We start from the raw sequence: 18,152 nt of genomic DNA on the forward strand, positions 1-18,152 counted from the left end.
TCGTGGGTTGAAGCTGATTTTTATGGGTTGAGCCTCATGGTCCAGTTTGGCAATCACGATCACAATATAATTAGGGTGGATGACCTTTGGCTAGACCTCCTAGAAGGTATTTTGTATCTTTCTAACAACGGGAGCGGACCCACGATCACACACTCGCACAATATTGTTGAGCATAGATCCCCTTCCCGTAAGATACAACTAGGTAAACACACACACACACACACACACACATTTGAGGCTAGATATGATAAATAGGAGACTGTATTACATGATCTTTGCTACTTTCCTGTGTATTACAATTCAGTAAGCATACAAAGGTGCTGTGCAACAATATCGCAACCAAAGATGAAGTCCTAACAGAGATTTAATAAGATAAATGTTACCAATGCTGTTGTTTGAGTGGGGATGAGTCGGTCATAAATGCTGTGACTGATCCATAGGTTTGGTGATACTGAAGCCCTTGTAGTTCACTGACACCGCGAGGTAACCAGCACCATTTTTGCCTATAGGATCTTCAATAACCAGCCTTCTTTCACTCCACCTTTCCCTCCCTCCCTCACCCGAGCCCAACTGTATTTCATTAGTATTCGAGATTTCTTCTCTGCTCGGCCTCGCCCCATCCTCACACTCACTCACTCACTCTCTCTCCATCCAAACTTTCCCCCCTTTTTCCTTAACCTCTCCAACTTCCACACATCCACTCCGTCTCCATCGCTTTTCACCAAGCCCATTCCACCGGTTCCCCACCATCTGGTCCTCGACCTTCCCATTTCCCTTTCTTGTTGTTCCGTAATCTCCGCGTCCGTTTACGGTTTGATATATTGGTAGCGGAAAACACGGGTTATCCAGCAATCTTAGCCTTAAATAACGGAATGCGCTTTAAGTGTTGATAACAATATCAGACTTTGGACAGAGTTCTCCATTTATAGCCTGTGAGGTTTAAGATAAGGCGGGACAGGCCGACATGGCGTTGACATTTGGGCAATGGCGCCAACAAAAATACCGGATACGGTCTTGGAGTCGTATACACTATTGTAAGAAGTGTATCTCCTTGAACATAAAAATGAACGAGAGTGCGAGAGACTATAAGGCCTACACTAGGCACTTCCGTGTCATTTACCACATGTCATCCCCATCCGTAAAGTTATATAATCTTCTCTTAGAACAACATGAGAATGGAAGAGACTGCAAGAGACCATAAGGCCTACACATGACGGTTCTATGTTCATTACCACATGCCATCCCTCTCGGCTATCTAATCTCTTAAAACAACCAGTTGTGTCAGCGCTAACTAGATGGTTACTAAGTATGTTTCAATCGTTAAGCACTCTGTTGGTAAACAAATACTTGCCTATTTTCTTCTTGAACTCCATTGACTTTGCCCATACATGAATTAGAGTTGGTATTCGAATGGTTTGTGGATAAAAATATTGTAGACATTCTTAGATATCTTGTTTTCTAAGTCTGCATCAAAGACTGCCTTCTAAAGGCGTAGCAATATTTCTGTAAGTCATGCAGGGCTAGACAGCAATCTGATCCATTGTTAGGCACACATGTGAACACAGACTTCTCTCTCACACGCACGCACATACACACACACAAGAAACGGAGGAAGGAAAGAAAATGAATACACAGTCATAGGTATTGTAGTAGAGGTCTAGTCTGTGAAATCATAGAAATAAGTACTGAATTTAGACAAAAATCTGCAAATAAAGAAGAGGGATTTACTGGCAAAACATTCACACACACATTTTACTGTATCATACAAGCTGAAAAGCGCGACAGCACTGTAAGCTTCTTTGTTGTGCAATGTGTGTGTGTCAGGTCGCAGCATTACCCGTAAATCTAACCATATACGAGCAGCGAGACTCACCCGGGAAGATAATAGCTATCGATCAAGAGTCCAACACGTGATCTAAAACCATGATGGTGAATCACACACACAACAGCGGTAAACATGATACCTCAGGTAGTTTTGCGCCATATTTGACGTTAATTTGTGGGCAACTGTTGCTGTGATATTAATCTCTTGTTTTTCTCTCTTTCTGGACAGGTGAGCGATTCATATCTCCAACTCCGTCCACTCGGGAGACTGCAGGTAATGTTTTCTTTTGTCGTTGGGTCGCTTGCTCGCTGCCGCATCTGCTACAGGATTCAAAACTGTTGGATCAGCGGTAAGATGTGGTCGTTCGCGCAAACACTTAATCCAACTTGTGCAGTGTATATCATATATTTTTATTTTTGCTTATTTTATCTCACCATTTAGTTGTTTCTTTGGTCATTTATTTTATCTTTGGTAGGGATGGAAAGGTCTAGTTCGTATTATTGTAGCACATGACAACTCTGTTGTTAACATTTGACAGCACAGAAACCTTATATTTTCCATAGACCCGCTGTGTTTCTCACCATGTTACTTTGTTTTCCTTGTTTTTTATAATTTATTTGTTTATTGTCATTTTTGTTAGGGACGAAGGTATTTCGCTGTTATCATTAATCTGTTAGTAAGGAACAGTGGCCGCTACGCCCTATGATCTCCATTCTTATGTTCTTTATACATTATTCAGGTAAACATTGTACGGTCAAACTGACATTTATTTTATCCAGTTAGCTCGGGTAGTTTAGACGAACTACATAATACAGGCTAGATACACCCTCCTCAATCTGGGAGGGGGGGGAACTACACCATGACTCGTATACTTTTGATTAAATAACCACTATAACAATGCTACATTAGGGCACGATGTATCTACACTTTACACATTAGCGTACGATCTATCCGACATTTTTTTGTACACTTCAGTATGCAGCCTACCTGCGGTGTAAGAACTTAGTTTGACAGGATGATAAAACCATAAGGTGTCCTGGGACCTTATAGTCATAGTTTCTGGTACATCCCCATGTTGAGGCAGATGGGTCCAGTAGGTACCAATTTTACCATCCATCAAATCTTGGATACAAGAAGCCAATTGCGATGCGAAGTCTGTTCAGAGATATTTCAAGGATATATATATGAAACAAGGGAGACAAGTAAAAAAACGAAAACATATTGAAGACACGACAGGAGAGAGCAAGTGTTACACAATGTAAGAATTAAATACATGTTGAGGCAAGCCAACAAGAAAGAAAAAACTTATACATTGAACACACGGCAGAAGAGTAAGTATTACACAAGGTCACAATTGGATACATGTTGAGGTAAGCCAACAGCAAATGCACAGAAGAATGTACTCCAGCACTTGTACCCGCATAAGTCACACGCATCTTACATAATTTGCCCGAGCACAACAGTGGAAATGCACATATGAACAGGACCACGTATGCGTAGATGTAAACATAATACCTGCAGGATAAACATCGAATTGAACTAAGGAGAAAATGTACTTATTGTGATGAGATTCGTTTCAGTAGTCCTTTGGAGCTTTGCTTAGTGCGCGTGTGGCGAATGGCTAAGATCCCTGCGGTGAGTTGGGAGATTCTGTTCGAATGCTCCGTTTTCTTTTTGTGTTCGAATGTGCCGTTTTCGCTTCGGAGCAGTTCCTCACAAACTGTGCTGCTGGGACGAGAATGCGACTTCCATATATGGAGTGCAGCTCCTTGCGCCAGGTTTGTTCCGTCCTATTGTATCCTGTCTCCTCATTATGGTGATGTGCTTTGTGTTTTTACTGCGCGCGCGCACACACACGCATACTTACATACACACGGACACAAAGGTAGACTCAAGACAACACGTCTCATTTGATTCTCTCACTCCTTGTAAGATTGCTTCTCAGTCCTCAATAGAGACAATAACAGGTCGCGGTCGATAGCGTTATGCTGTGGAGACAATTCCCAGCAATGGTACACGGTACAGCTTTGAACTAATTAAGTTACTTGGACTAAATGTTCCTCCGCGTATTCAGAATCGATGTGAATGGGCTGCCCCTTCGTTGATGCCTTACAAACAGTAATTATATATTCACATTCGCATGTGCTGTGTGTGACATAACTCATCACTTTACTGGTTATGAATAATGGGAATACGTGTATAAAATCGAGGGTACTAGTGGTAATTTGAACAACATATCTGTGTTGTTTTAAACTGTCAAGAATCGTAGATATCTGCATCATCCCTCATAGACCCCATTGTAATGCTGTTCGCGAACCACGCGGAGACCTCAACTAAGCATTGACTAGTGTCCCGTTTCTAGATCCCATTTGTAAGCCCAATGGACAAACGAACAGCAACAGACCCATTGGTCCGTACATGGCTGTTTCGACACTTAACACATTAATATTATCATCACATTCTTCTGTTTCTCTTATTTATCTCCTCCATGTGGAACCAAATAATTCTAGTAGGGGGTTTGTTGCTAAGTAAATGTCAAGGCGTTTTTTGAATACCTCTACAGTGGAACAATCAATAATTATGGATGATAGACCATTTCATATGGTAACAACGCGATTGAAGAAAGAGTATTTTGCCACGTCTGCTTGAAATCGTTTTCCTATCTTACATCCATTACTCCTGTTTGCGTTGCAGGTGTCACTTTTAAAATATTTTTCCACATTCATGTTTTCAATTCCTTTGAGAATTTTGAAGACCTCAACTATATCTCGTTTTCTTCGTCTCTAGAGAGTAAACAAATTTAGTTCCCTTAAGGCTTAGCGCTCCTCGTACGGTTTGTTCCGCAACTTGGGAATGAACTTGCTATTCAAAGCTGCACTCTTTCTAACTTCTCTATATTCTTGTAATATGGAGACCAACACTGTACACAGTATTCTAAACCCAAAATCTCTGCATATAAATCCAATTTATTTATTTGCAGTTCTAATTACCTCCGAGCACTGCTTGGTTTGAGATTATTTGAAATTACACCACCAATGGTTTCTTGTTCTACACATGTCGAGATGACTACAGTGGCTCTCCTTCCATCTTGTACATGGAATTCTTCTGACACCTGGGCTCAGACGTATGCCCACAGACATGTATTTATCTCCCCCTCATTCCAACCTACCACTCTTACCAGCCTAGGCACTAATTTGGACAGAGCCCATTGCCAAGATGGCGGCGAGAAGGAAATTGAATCTTAGAGAACTTGTTCACATGTTAAGAAAGTTCAGAGGTTATGCATTTGCTTCTGGGTTTCATGGGCGATATGTAAAAGAGCAAGGAAACGGACAAGGGGTGCAGGGAAGGGAAATGAATTGTACAACTGTGTTCCAATACAACCACCGCAACAATGGACAGAAATATTAGGTTCGTTGTAGCCATAAATAGGGAGAAAGTGGTTATGGTAAAGTGCCTGTAAGTAAAACGTGCAGAATGAGCACGGACCAAAAATTAACTACTTCAGCTCTAGATTCCATAACTTTAAGGAAACGTTCTTCAGTCGTATCGAAGCAAGCAATGAGCTAGGCCCAGTTAATCGACGCAAGACTTGCCTGGGGCTTGTCTATCAATGAAATGAAGCTTTCAAATGTCAGAACAGAATTGACCAGGCAAGGAGGAGGGCACTCGACGTTGATCCTAAACATGTGACGAGTTCAGGGGTTGAAAGAGCAGGCAGGTCAAACAAGCCCGAGTTGAGAGCGTCTATGGATATGTACCCCCCCTCCCCTCCCAACCCCCAACCCCAGTGTCGACCACCGAAGTCCGTTATTCTTTATCTCGTGCATTCACTCTCATCAATAAGATTTATAGCCCGGGGTAGGGGGGGGGGCATGTGTACACATGGCATTGAATATGATCGTGGTGAATGACCCACGCACCTTCATTATGGCTATGATTTTCTGCACCATCATTATGACTGGTTGTCAGAAAAAAGAAAAATAATATCGCACAGGATCGAGTTACGCTGGTCCTGTATATAACTGCTGTCGTGGAAAGAAACTGTCAAGCAGAAATTGTTGTAATAAAGCTTTATGTAAGGACACGTACACGTAATTTATGGATGTTTCTTAGGTTTCAGTAGCTAGGTTCAATATTTAGAATGTCTATATACATATTCATTGCAGTGTTTTCAGACCAAACTGTGCACCACAACCACGGAAGTGCGCCGCGTATATTTTATTGATAGGTATTATTATCATTATTATTATTATTATTATTATTATTATTATTATTATTATTATTATATGCGCTTATACGCACATATTTGTCCTAATATTATGCCGAATGTGTATTTCTGTGTCAATGGAATATTCACCAAACTTACACGACACTGACTTCAGAGGAGGTGCGCCGTCAGAGTCCAAGATATGTCATCAGTGAGCCACGAAGTAATAAAGTTTGAGAGCATCTGCCATAGGTTATGCAAGAGGCCCATGGCAGATGCCCTTATTGCTGTATAGAATAGTGAGCCTTACATTCGGCATCGTGACGTCATCACAGGAAAAAAGGTGACTTTTATGTTGTGTCTTTGTACTGTTGTACACTTTAAGATATTTGTTGCCGCGTAGCCATGGCAGAAACTAAGAGAAAAAATTGTACTCAAACGTATGTGATTTCAGATCCTTTCAATATTATTACAAGTGGCAATGATACAATTATAGAAAAAATAATCCGACAGAAGAACTTTCGTTATATTACAAGGTCGGATGAAATGAGAACATACACACACACACACACACACACTTGGGCGTGGCAACATGGGAAAAAAGGCTCTTCCACGGGCCATACAATTTATTCATATCGTTGTTTTAATTATAAAAAAGTGTACCCATTGTACTCTGCATCTTCCTTTACCAATGGTTTCCCCCCTTGACCAAGGAGGTAGCCGAAGTCAAAATGAATATACCCACTCCTACTCTTTTCACTCGTGGATAGTTATCCTGGTATCCCGCCCACTGGCCTGGGTAGGGAAAGGAAAACAATAAAAAAATAAATAAATAAATGGGAAGTAAGGTAGAGGCATGTTGATTTGGCAGAATGGGTAGTAGTAAATTATGACGTATGCCACACCCTGAACGGTCACCTTGGAGCGCACAGTTTGAAGGCAGGGGGTGGAGTAGGGAAAGGCCACTGGCCGGCTGAGAGTGACAGTGACAGACACGCGTCGTTGGGGGTAAAAGAGGGAGAGAGAAGTGGACGGAGATGGTGGTGGGGGTGGGAGTTATTGGGGCTGATGCGTACTAGTAGAGGGGTGAGCGTGGGTGGCCCTAAGTAACACCGAAGATGGCTGTTCTGTCGTAGGACATCTCCATGTCTGAATATTTAATGTTATTCAGTTGCCAGCTATAGTCAGCGCAAGGAGAAATGACCGATAAGGCGGGGCTAGGAGATTTCCCGGTGTTGCCACACATGGGCATCCATGGCGAGAACGTGCGTGTGGATGCAATGTTTTCTGAATGCAGTGTGAGGGGGGCGGGGCCAGAGATTAGATGTAGCGGCATCGTCGCTCTCTCTTTTCCATATGCCATGTCTACACTCGAAGAAACGAAACCTTTGTATAGAAAACATTGCTTTGATTTTTACCTCAGTGGTGGTGTGTGACAAAAATTATAATATAATCATATGTGGCAACATTATAAAATCATAAAATAAAATTATGAAATAATTAGATGTGGCACCACAGGGGAACTCCCAGTGCTCCGCCCTAACGGCCAGTTCTCAGTGCAACGGGTATAGAATTTTTTAACCCTGCCTTGCTACAACATGTTTTTGAATCGACGTTATAGGTAGATCGTTGTTTGTCTTGTACCTGATAAGTTTTTCTTTTTTCTTTATTTTATTTCATTTATTTTTTGGGGTACGAGATAATAAATAGATTAATAAAAAATAGGCGCGCAAAGAAGAGTTGGAAGCTAATAAAGGATAGGAAAGAAAACGGTTATTTGGGTGAGAGATGGTAGTACGAGCGTGAAAGATTGAGAAGAGCTGAAAGCTGGGGTTGATGAGGGGCATAACCTTAACCCGTACCTTCCATGGGTCCTCGGGGCATTAATTTAAATCCCGGATATGAACAAGTATACCACAGGGAGCACCAGGTAAATTGAGACGGTGATGGCACCAGTACGTGGAAGAATCTAATGAGTAGAGAATCAAACACATGGACATTTACATATATTCGGGAATGTCACTGATTCCTGAAAGGGAACTGTGAATTCCAGGTATAATGCCAAGGCATGGTAGAAACCTCACCATCCCTTGGAAATCTAGTGTTACCCCAGTGAGATGGGGCAGCATAATTAGGAAACCGTTTGTGAAGATGAAGTCGTGATTAAAGAAGTGGATTGTGGTGTAGGTGGTAGTATTAATGCATTTCTTCCAACCCAGCCAGTGGATTGTCCTCAATCCAAAAGGAGTTAAGATATTTTTGAAACGGGAAAAATAGGTTTGGTGGAGGTTGGGTGCATTCCTTGGCTGGCAACCTATCTTATAAGAACTCGTTTGGTATATAGGTCAATAGATGGTGGTGCCAGGTATCTAAGAGATTAATAAAAGAGAAACAAATGGGTGTGGGATGGGTGAAGGTTGGGTGCATTCCTTGGCTGACTACCTCCCTTATAAGGGAAAGTCTTTTGATATATAGATAATGTAGGCGTGCTAGAGTTATCTTAGGAAAATGGGGAGAACTTCAAAACCAGGCGATGCAGTAGACACGTAACGCTTTGTACTGCTTCCCTGAACACTCGCCCCCCTTTTCAAACATCATCAAGCTGTCTCCTCACAGGATGACTTATGGGCTAAACCGATTGCCGAGGTCGGTTACCATGAGGTTGCGGGTCTTTGCAATGGAGAACGGGTCAACGAATTTATTTACACTTGAGGATTTTGTGTATGTGTGTGTAACATACACACATCGAATCTTGTCTTGCTGCATTGCTTTAGACCAGTGGTTCTTAACCTGTGGGGAATGACCGGTCGTACAGAAGAAACACTGTCTTTTTTTTTTTGTCTTTTTTTAATCGATGTGTTTTTGTTTCTTTTTGTTTGTTTCTGGTGTCTTCTTGTCACATTTCGTGCAAACAAAAAATAATTAAGGGCCGTAAAATGGCACAAAAAAACAGCGTTTATTTACGTACACACTGCATGGGTTAAAATCGAATTTGTCAAAGACCGATGCTGTGGTGGGAAATGGAGAGTTGGCTCACTAAAAAGTGGGCAATTGGAGAAAAAAGGTTTAGAACCCCTGCTTTAGACCCAGGCAGTGGCAGGAGACAGTGGTGACCATCACCCACGTGGAGCTGAGAGGAAAACTAGGGTGGTGGATGGGAGTGGGTGCGTGCCTTTGACTTGGCTACCTCCCCTATAAAGGGGAAGAAGCCCTTGGTATATAGACATCGAATCTAAACGCGACAGGAACCGATAAACTTGCTAATCCGGCTTGCACAGCCGCCCCGGAAATAAATATCCCTTTGTTCTCGATTGAAAACTTTCACCGATCCCTGTACTATAACTTTGTTTATGGTGTTGTATATTGACATGCCAGCTGTCAGCACAGGAACTGGCAGTAGTGTAGGTCGAAATATGATCCTCTTGCCCAGTGTTGATTAACGATGTTCGGCGCAAAAGTGGCGGTATTGTTTTCAATATTAGTATTATTATCATTATTTATTTATTTATCTGTTAATCTTGGGGAGGTTGCCATGAATGTAGTAGGGATAAACCATACTGGGATGTCGGGCCTTGCCTTTAAGGTAGTCTTCCTGCATTGCCTAAACAGGAGAGAGGAGACAGATATGGGTTGTGCATTGATCCTGCTATCGTAATATTTTTTATGTATTATCAGTTATTATTATTATTTCGTATGTGTATTAACTTTGTTATTATTTAGACATTTTACTATTAGCGCTGCAGCCATTTCTTTGTGGCTTTAAACTGCCCATCAGAACACCAGCAGGAACGTAATGCGAGGACCATGAAGTTAGGGGAGGAATGAGAGCAGTTGTCGCTACGGGTGAAGCTTGTGCTTGGTAGGGACGCTTCTCCCAGTCGGGCGATGTCAGGCGATGGGCTGAGGCTACGGAGGGCGGGGTGAGGCTAGACGCGGAAGGGAGGAATGGGGGCAGACGTTGAAGGAAGGCGGGTTACCGAGTAGGTCATTTTACGCTGGCGAATCGGGTTTTGTGCTAATCCAGGAAACCCGCTGACTTTCAGGCATTGTGTGGTCGCTGAGGGACCGAAGTTTGTGCACCTGCCTGTCAAGCTTGTCCAGATGGGGCGGACGGTGTGAAAGCTTACAGTAAAGCTGGCTGGCCTCGTTGCAGTTAGATTTGGAAAACTGTGTGGATTGTTAACGCAAAACTTAAAGAAGAACTTTAAAAAGAAGCTCAAATAAGAGTGAGGGAAAAAGTCCAACAGAAGGAATGTGCCAAATGAAACAGGAAATAGGCAAGAACTGGTTTATAGTGACGGATTTAGACGGTTTAGTAACTTTAGTGAGCGCTTAAACAATTTGTTTAGAGAAGACGAGGTAACTAAGGATAATGATGACAGGTGGAAAGGATTATGGATCTCTATGGTCTCTTGCACCCTAGCCCCCATTATTATGTTGTGATTTACAACTTTAAATTAATAAAAAAAAAATCAAACTTCCATTGCCACAGGTAAGATTAGGTTTCATCAACCTAATATAGAACGAGCTACACTAAAGCTTAGAAATGTCAGGACCAATTTGAAAATAAAATTATACCATTAAGAGTTGATAAAGTAAACTTCGGTTAAAATTCATCCACGATTTTATCCCAGGATGAGGGCTGCGACATGTAAAATATTGCCACTGTGGCATTCCCTTTTCCAAATAGATTTTAATCATTTTTCAATAAAGAGGGAGAGCATTTTTATCACATGGGACAACCCTGTGTCGCTTTTTTTTTCTAAAGGTATTATTTGACATGGCTAGTTTGAGAAAAGTTAACCGCTTTTAAAGTGGCATTGGTAATGTAGCGACATAGCGTGGGTTCCAGACCACGTAGGAAAAGGAGGATAAAGACACACACACACACACACACACACACACACACACACTTTCTCTGTCTCTCTCTCCGTCTATTTGTATTTTGTTAATATATAATTATAGATTCCCATGTGAATCGGAAAAGTATTTTGCCCAGTCCATGACAAAAACTAACGGTTTAGTAATATATATATATATATATATATATATATATATATATATATATATATATGCAAGGGTTGGTCCAAGTACTTTTTTTCTCTTTTCATGTACAAGTACAGCCATTTTGCTGTGTACTGAGTCCAAATACTTTATGTGATGAAAAAGAACCCAGTCACAGATTTTGAAAGCACGATTTTATTCGTATATTATACACATTGCGTGCACTGTTCAAAATTGGGCTTCAACATAGAAAGGCATAAGGAAATGTCTTTATCACATCACTGTTTTTATAACAGAATTGGAAAACAAGAACATGCTCTTTGAATAATTTGTATAAGTAATATTCTATGCTGCAAATGCAAAAGATTATCCATATATTTATCATATTTAAGCAGAACATAAGGGTAGATATCGGGGCATTAAAACTCCTCCGTTGTTCTATATTAATAATATATTTTTATAACTAAAAATAATAGATAAGTGCAGTGTGGAGAGTGGAGCGTGACATGAACGCGTCCACGCATGTTGAGTACTGAGGTGTACTTGCCCTAACTACAGTAGCATGTTGCCACATGGGAAAATACTAGATAATTATGCTCTTATTATCCAATATTACACTGCAATATCATAACATTCAGTGTACGTATTTGCCCGGTAATATCATCACAAAGTTCGCTAGAATATATGTACAATGTGTATAGGTATACTCGGTCCCAACTCTCATATATATGTGTGTGTATATGTATATAATATAATGTGTGTGTGTGTGTGTGTAATGAAAAAAGGAAGATGAATTGGGCAGGTAAGTTAACGCGAACGAATAATGAACGATGGGTTAAGTGTATTACTGAGTGGACGCCGTGAAATGGGAAGCGTGCAAGAGGGAGACCAGACAGAAGGTGGAGAGACGAGATTAGAGAAGATTGCATGATTGGAGTGTTCTAGGTTGACGCAGTCGTGTGAGTCATGGAAAGAAGTATTTGTTCAGCAGTTGGCTCAGAATGGATATTGTCATAATGGTATGATATAATGATATTGATATAAAATGCTCAACAACTGCAACCGCTACTCTTGGCATTTGGATAAAAAAGTGGATCAAATCACGGTCAACATATTGAAGTATAACTGTGGAAGTATGTGTGTCTGTGAGAGAAAAACCATGCTGGCACGTGCTTGGGTATGCAACACTGCGTTTCTATTATTCTGCCTTCTTTTTTGTTCGTTCTATCTGGACAGAAGCTCGCCTGATGCTGAATGAAGCATCATGCAGCCTGAATATAAAGGCGTTCCTCGCTACAATGGACGACCCCCCCCCACACACACTTAAGCCTTCCCTTACACATGACTCATTCTTCACCTTGAGGCCGACCGCTTGCGAAAGGGTTATCACACTGGGATGTTTTTCCCTCCAATTAATCGGTGGTACCGACTATATTCAGAATTTTTCCGCCTTAAATTGATTATGGCAAACCATTTTGTTTTTTCGACATTTGGCATAGCATGTGATTTATTTATTTATTTTTCTAGATATTTTCCTGCAGCATATCAGATTCCTTTCCTAATTCTGCGGGCTGCAAATCTGCTCCAACAGTCTGGGGGTGGGGGATTACCCAGTGTGATAACGCGTGGATTGAAACCACGTGTTCGCAATTTGAAGGAGTTAGGGATGATTTTAATCCATTTTCTTTGGCTGGACTTGACTTCATAGTTTTAAAAAATTACAAAAGACACTGTACAACTAGAACAGCTTGGATTAAATTTGAAAGTTTGAAATAGACAAGAAGCCAAGAACCGGTTTACCAATAAAGTTGTTAACGAATAAAATTATCCTAGTAACCATATAGTGAGCGCTGAAACAGGTGGTTGTCTTAGAAGATTAGGTAATTTTATGGATAGGCCATGTGGCAAGGGATATGGAATTACCTAGTTTAGGATTTTTTGCCTATTTCAATGTCCTCCATTCGTACACCCTGGTAAACTGCCGTCCCCATCACTTTTGTCTCCTGCGATATCAAGGATTCCTTGTGACATGTCAACAGCAGTTGGGCTTTGCGCACGCGCATTACCGGCTCACTGACATTGCAACGATCTGATCAGTGTGACCGAAGCGTCATGGAAAGATTGACCTGTCACCCTCCGCTGTCAACCTTTGACCTTAATCCAGTAGCGCTGTCTTATTTTCGTGTACGTTTAGGATATGTGTGCCCACGTTTATTCATGAATGCTAGTGTACACTTGAGCTTTCTGGGTTTACAGATCCTCTGTGAACAAGGGCGGGTGGGGCTCGCGCAATCCACGAGAGATGGAGTGGTTTCCGCCATTCGATCCTTGTGGTTGATATCGCGACGCTGTCACACGCTCGCAAGGGAGAGAGAAAACAAAGGGCAACGACCAAATTGATATCCTTCTTGCCAATTTTCTTTTGAAGTCAAAATAGATATTGTGCGCATATGCAAACGTCCGTGACCGTGTCATTGTCAGTGTGCTTATTGTGCATGGTTTATACAGGTGATGCATGGAAAGGAATGTTGTATTGCGCGCGCGCACACACACACACATACGAGCTCTGAGCTCTCATCTGGGAGGTTAATAACTGTTGATCACGAGTACAACACGTGATCCAAGACTATGGTGAATCACATGTGGAAGATCCAAGGCGGAACCCTCGCAATGCCTCAAGACTACGTTACAAGCCGTTACTACCCCCCTTGAGCAAAGGGATGGTTGGTGTGTGTGTGTGTGTGTGTGTGTGTGTGTGTGTGTGTGTGTGTGTGTGTGTGTGTGCGCGCGCGCATAAACATTCCCCCGAAATAAGTTTTGTCATTTGAGCTCACCTCTCATTCGGGTGGGGAGAGGGGGATCATTTTGATCACAAGGTAAGCACGTAATCCAAGACCGTAGTGAAGGCATACGTGCCGTCCTGTAGCATAAATCTCGTTTCTTCTGGTGCTACTACGTTGTCACCGTTGGTTTGAACGTTTGTGAATTTTTAAACATGTCGAAAGGTGAATGTGAGATACTGTTTGCGTGACGAGCGAATGCATACCAAATGCTGTCGCCAACTTTTCGTCGTCGTTTTCTCATTGTCATTCTTCGTCTCTTTCGCCTTCACTCATCCTCATTTCCCCCATCTTCTCATTCTTCTCCTTCAACTTCTCCATCTCCAACGTCAGCCCCTATTCCTGTGTTTTAATGCAAGGTCTAATATGTGAACTCATCCCTCCTTAGACTGGCATTTCTCAGCCAGTTGACATTTAAAATATAATCATCTCGATATCAAGGATTTCTTGGCAAGTATTAACCCACATATTCCAGTTTTAGAATTAAAGGGAGACCACAGTATGGTGCATATGACCATAGGTCCATTCTGTATGTGTGTGTATTCACCTTGGTCTTTGGATCACGTGCTGGAATCGTGGTCGACAGCTGTTTCCCTCCCTGAAGAGAGCTCAGAGCTCGTATGACCGCTCTATGGGTAATGTTGTGACCTTACACGCACACACACACCCAACTCCCCGCCCACGAGAGTTGGAATAACGACTCGAAGCGCAGCGATATTGAAATTATTTCAGCCCTGGGCAGGGTGTGTGTGTGTGTGAGAGAGAGAGAGAGAGAGAGTGATTCACATTTTAGATCGCGTGTTAGACTTGCGACAGATGGGACCTCATATGAACTGTCTTTGGGCAACATTATGAACTCACACACAAACCCCTTGGGCGACATAATGACTTGCAGCATTGTAAAGCAAGTCTTCGAGCGCGGTGCGAATTATGATTATAACATAGGTAGTCCTCGACGTTAATCACGCGCGCGTTTGTAATAATATACAGTAAACGGTCTAATCTGGGTCTTGTATGGGTGTGTGTGCTGGCTTGTAAGGTGAGAAAGTTAGTTTAGTTGGGGGGGGGGGCAACTTTCTTTAGCGCGGGTGCCAAAATCAGCTACATCTTTGATACAAAAAATGTTCGTGTGTCAACAGAGTAAAATTATAGGCCTACATACTAGTCTGGGCCCTCTACTTTCACCTCCTAGGGCCGCAATCTGCTGACAGTATGCGGTTACCAATGGCTATACAAAAGAACATGGAGATTTATTAGTTATTTTTTAAGGTAAGCTCTTGGTTTCGTGTGTCGGGAAAAAGTCGTTAGTGTACCCGGTTTCGCACGCGTGCCAAGAGTTGCCCACCCATTGTCTAGTATTATCCTTTCTATCTAGCCCTCTTCCCCTTGCCTGCCCTATTTTGTGGCACAGAGGAAATCCATACGTATAGCATACTATTTTTCTTTTAGTTGCTGAATATCCTTGTCCGTTTTCTTTTGAAAGTGTGCGTGCGCGTGCGCAAGCGTGGCAGTGTGAGTGTACTAATTATTGTGCAATTACCATGATGCTTCACTGTGAATACACAAATTTGTTACTTCAGAGGGATTTTTAAGCTATTATTTATAATACAGGTGTGGTTATTTTGAAAGACGTGTAGCGTCCATACAGACGTGCAGAGGAAGGAAATGGAAGGAGGGAGGTGTGGGAGATAGGTTAAGTTCTGCAATGACTTGCCCTGACCTTTGGCTTGTCCGGGGTACGCCCTACAGTCTGTACCAATATCTTGGATACAAATCTACTGTTGATATTCACACCTTTGCCAAATGTATTTGGCAGGAAGCCTCAGGTCTCGCATTGAATGTTCTTGTTAGAATGCTTGATTTTTCTCCATAGGCCCAACATCGGTTGCAATATTATCTGCGTAGCATGATTGTTGCTGCGAAAAGTAACTTTAAATTGTTTACCAGGCCTTTCGTATTAGACCCCATGGTTTATTCTTTAGCATCCCCACTCCCTGTGCATGTCTGCAAAGGCGGGGAGCAGAACAAGACGAGGAAACGGACTTGAGCTGAGTCAGATAATTATGTTGGTGGAGTTCGCATCCAAGGGAAAAGTGGTAAGTCGTTACTTAATGCGGGATGCAAAGTTGCCAGATGTCGCCAGTAAAGCTTCTTTTCGCTGACGTTAACACCTGGAACACATTATCACTTCAGATCGGTTTCTCACTCTTTGTCCCTCGATCTCCGTTCCTTATAGCCATGCCAGTCTCGGTTTGCGTTGGTATGTGCTTGGAATTGCATGCAGCTGAATGTGTTTACCCAGGGTAGCGTTGTGGACCTGAATTAAGGATGCGAGAAAGGGGGTCTGTCTCCTCAGCTGGGGAGTCGTGCTGAGAGCTCAGTACACACAGGAACCGGGCGGTGAATTCATTCTTTGGCAATGGTGAATATTATTCGCGTAAAGCGTGTGACATACGTTTCTCATGGCCAGGCATCAACTCGGCCTAGATTTCACTAGGAGGATTATTCCACCTCTCCTTTTTATTCGTTCAGTTAGGATTCTGCCAAGTTAAACGGAGCGCATTCACAAGCCTCCCTGAGTTGCTGACCAGCTTCTCAATATATTGAGGCTTCCCTTGTCATTGTGAGGGAATGCATTAATCATAATGGAACACTTAGATATTGTTCACACTTTGTGCAAGTGCATCGGTACAAAGTTTTTAGCTAAAAGACTTCATTTGGCCCGGTTTGTAGTGAGGCATTATGAGATAATCCAACGAAGGACGAATATAATGATAATTGTGGTCGACTTCCATTGTTTTACTAAGACATACGAAATAACGTATGCGTTGCACACGACTAAAAGAAATTGCAATATTTTTATTTCCCTCACCCCTAGCCATGTTAGTTCTGTCATCTCCGACTGGGACGGTGAAAAATTAATGTCGGCCAAAATCTCGTTCCTGTTCTTCAACTTTACAGCCTAGGGTTGTACCGTTTTCTTTATGGTGCTCTACATAGGTTCGGCCTCTTAAATATGTATTCAGTTATTATCTGACTAAAGAAGGAAAACATATCTTCTTACCAATTCCCGTCTTAGTATCTTGTACTGCAGTACTTCAGTAAGACCGCTTCAACACCGGGACGATTCTCGAAAAGTGTTCGTTTGCGTGCGTACAAACGACTTCGGTTACAATATTTTGTCTTTTGGAATTTCCAGTGTCAAATTACCATTGCATCATATATCGAGAAATTGAATGACAAACTATAAGAACTGAAACTTATTCGAATAGACATGTTGAAATATTCTAAGGTTCGACAGTAGACTGTAAGTAAAGTATTCCAGCTATTCGAATTCACAATTGACGAGAATCAACCCATTGTGCCCAACGGCTTCACCGGTCTGCCTAAGTGCACATAATTATGGCGTCCTTTATTTTTTTTTCTATTTTATCTTTATTTTGCTTGTTATTGTCTAGTTTCGTTGCGAACTGTGTAAGCAAGCAGTATTAGCTTTACATATCGCATATTTTGATGGTTAATCTGGGGACATCATAAGTGACAATATTGTCACCTCGGGAATACTGTTGTCATAGATAGTATCTTGTTCCTTTGTTAAAAGATTGAATGATTTCGCTTATCCTTCGTATTCCGGAATAGTATCAAGACAAATTTCTCATCGTGCTCAAAATGTACCAGTGATACATTATCATGTTCATTAATTATTCATTACAATTATATATGCTTTTAATATGATTAAAGGGAGAGGGGAACCTCGGCAGCGGAGTCAACATGTTTTGAACTCGGCCGAACCCATATCCTGTATTTGAAACTCTTCTAAAGAGGATTGAATACGGTTTCTTCTGACCACGTGTTACTGTGTTCTTTAACACAGCACGTGTGGAAAGAAAATCTCGAGACGTGGGACCTACCACGTGCCATTGAAGAAGCGCCACGTGTTGTGGGGTGGGGTGGGGGGAGAAGGGAAGGGAAGGGAAAGGGGGTAGAAGAGGCAGCGCTTCCCGTGTGGTGTCTTGACAGCACGCCGTGGCTGCTGTTTAGAGCATCAACGAGTGTTTGCTTTCCTCCCCCTCTTCGCTTTCAGCCGGCCGCTATCTTCCCCGCAGCTGTTCTGCGAGCGTAGGACTCGCTATTGGCCCGTGTGAGGTTTTTTTTTTCGTCCACTGTATTGCTTGCTGGTGCCTTATAAATTTCTATGCTTACCAAACCACATGTTTCTGCTGGTGGTATAGAGTGGTGAAGCTGTGATTTCTAGCCTCCTTTGGGCGAGGAG

General features: G+C 42.1%; 1 protein-coding gene across 11 annotated transcripts in view; it reads left to right on the forward strand.

Annotated features, from left to right (window-relative positions):
- LOC143041147 (bromodomain adjacent to zinc finger domain protein 2B-like) overlaps positions 1 to 18,152 on the forward strand; it is a 416,327-nt gene that overhangs the window by 89,514 nt on the left and 308,661 nt on the right. Inside the window, exon 1 of one of the 11 annotated variants that reach the window (XM_076212938.1) lies at positions 2,080 to 2,098. The exons of the other annotated variants lie outside the window; for them this stretch is intronic. The gene's annotated coding sequence lies outside the window, so the exon portion shown is untranslated. Of the gene's footprint in view, positions 1 to 2,079; positions 2,099 to 18,152 lie in introns of those variants that run through there. 11 annotated transcript variants of the gene reach the window in all.

This window comes from Oratosquilla oratoria, chromosome 30 (genome assembly GCF_046742065.1).
Source record: "Oratosquilla oratoria isolate Oo_2021 chromosome 30, ASM4674206v1, whole genome shotgun sequence".
Lineage (NCBI taxonomy): Eukaryota > Metazoa > Arthropoda > Malacostraca > Stomatopoda > Squillidae > Oratosquilla > Oratosquilla oratoria.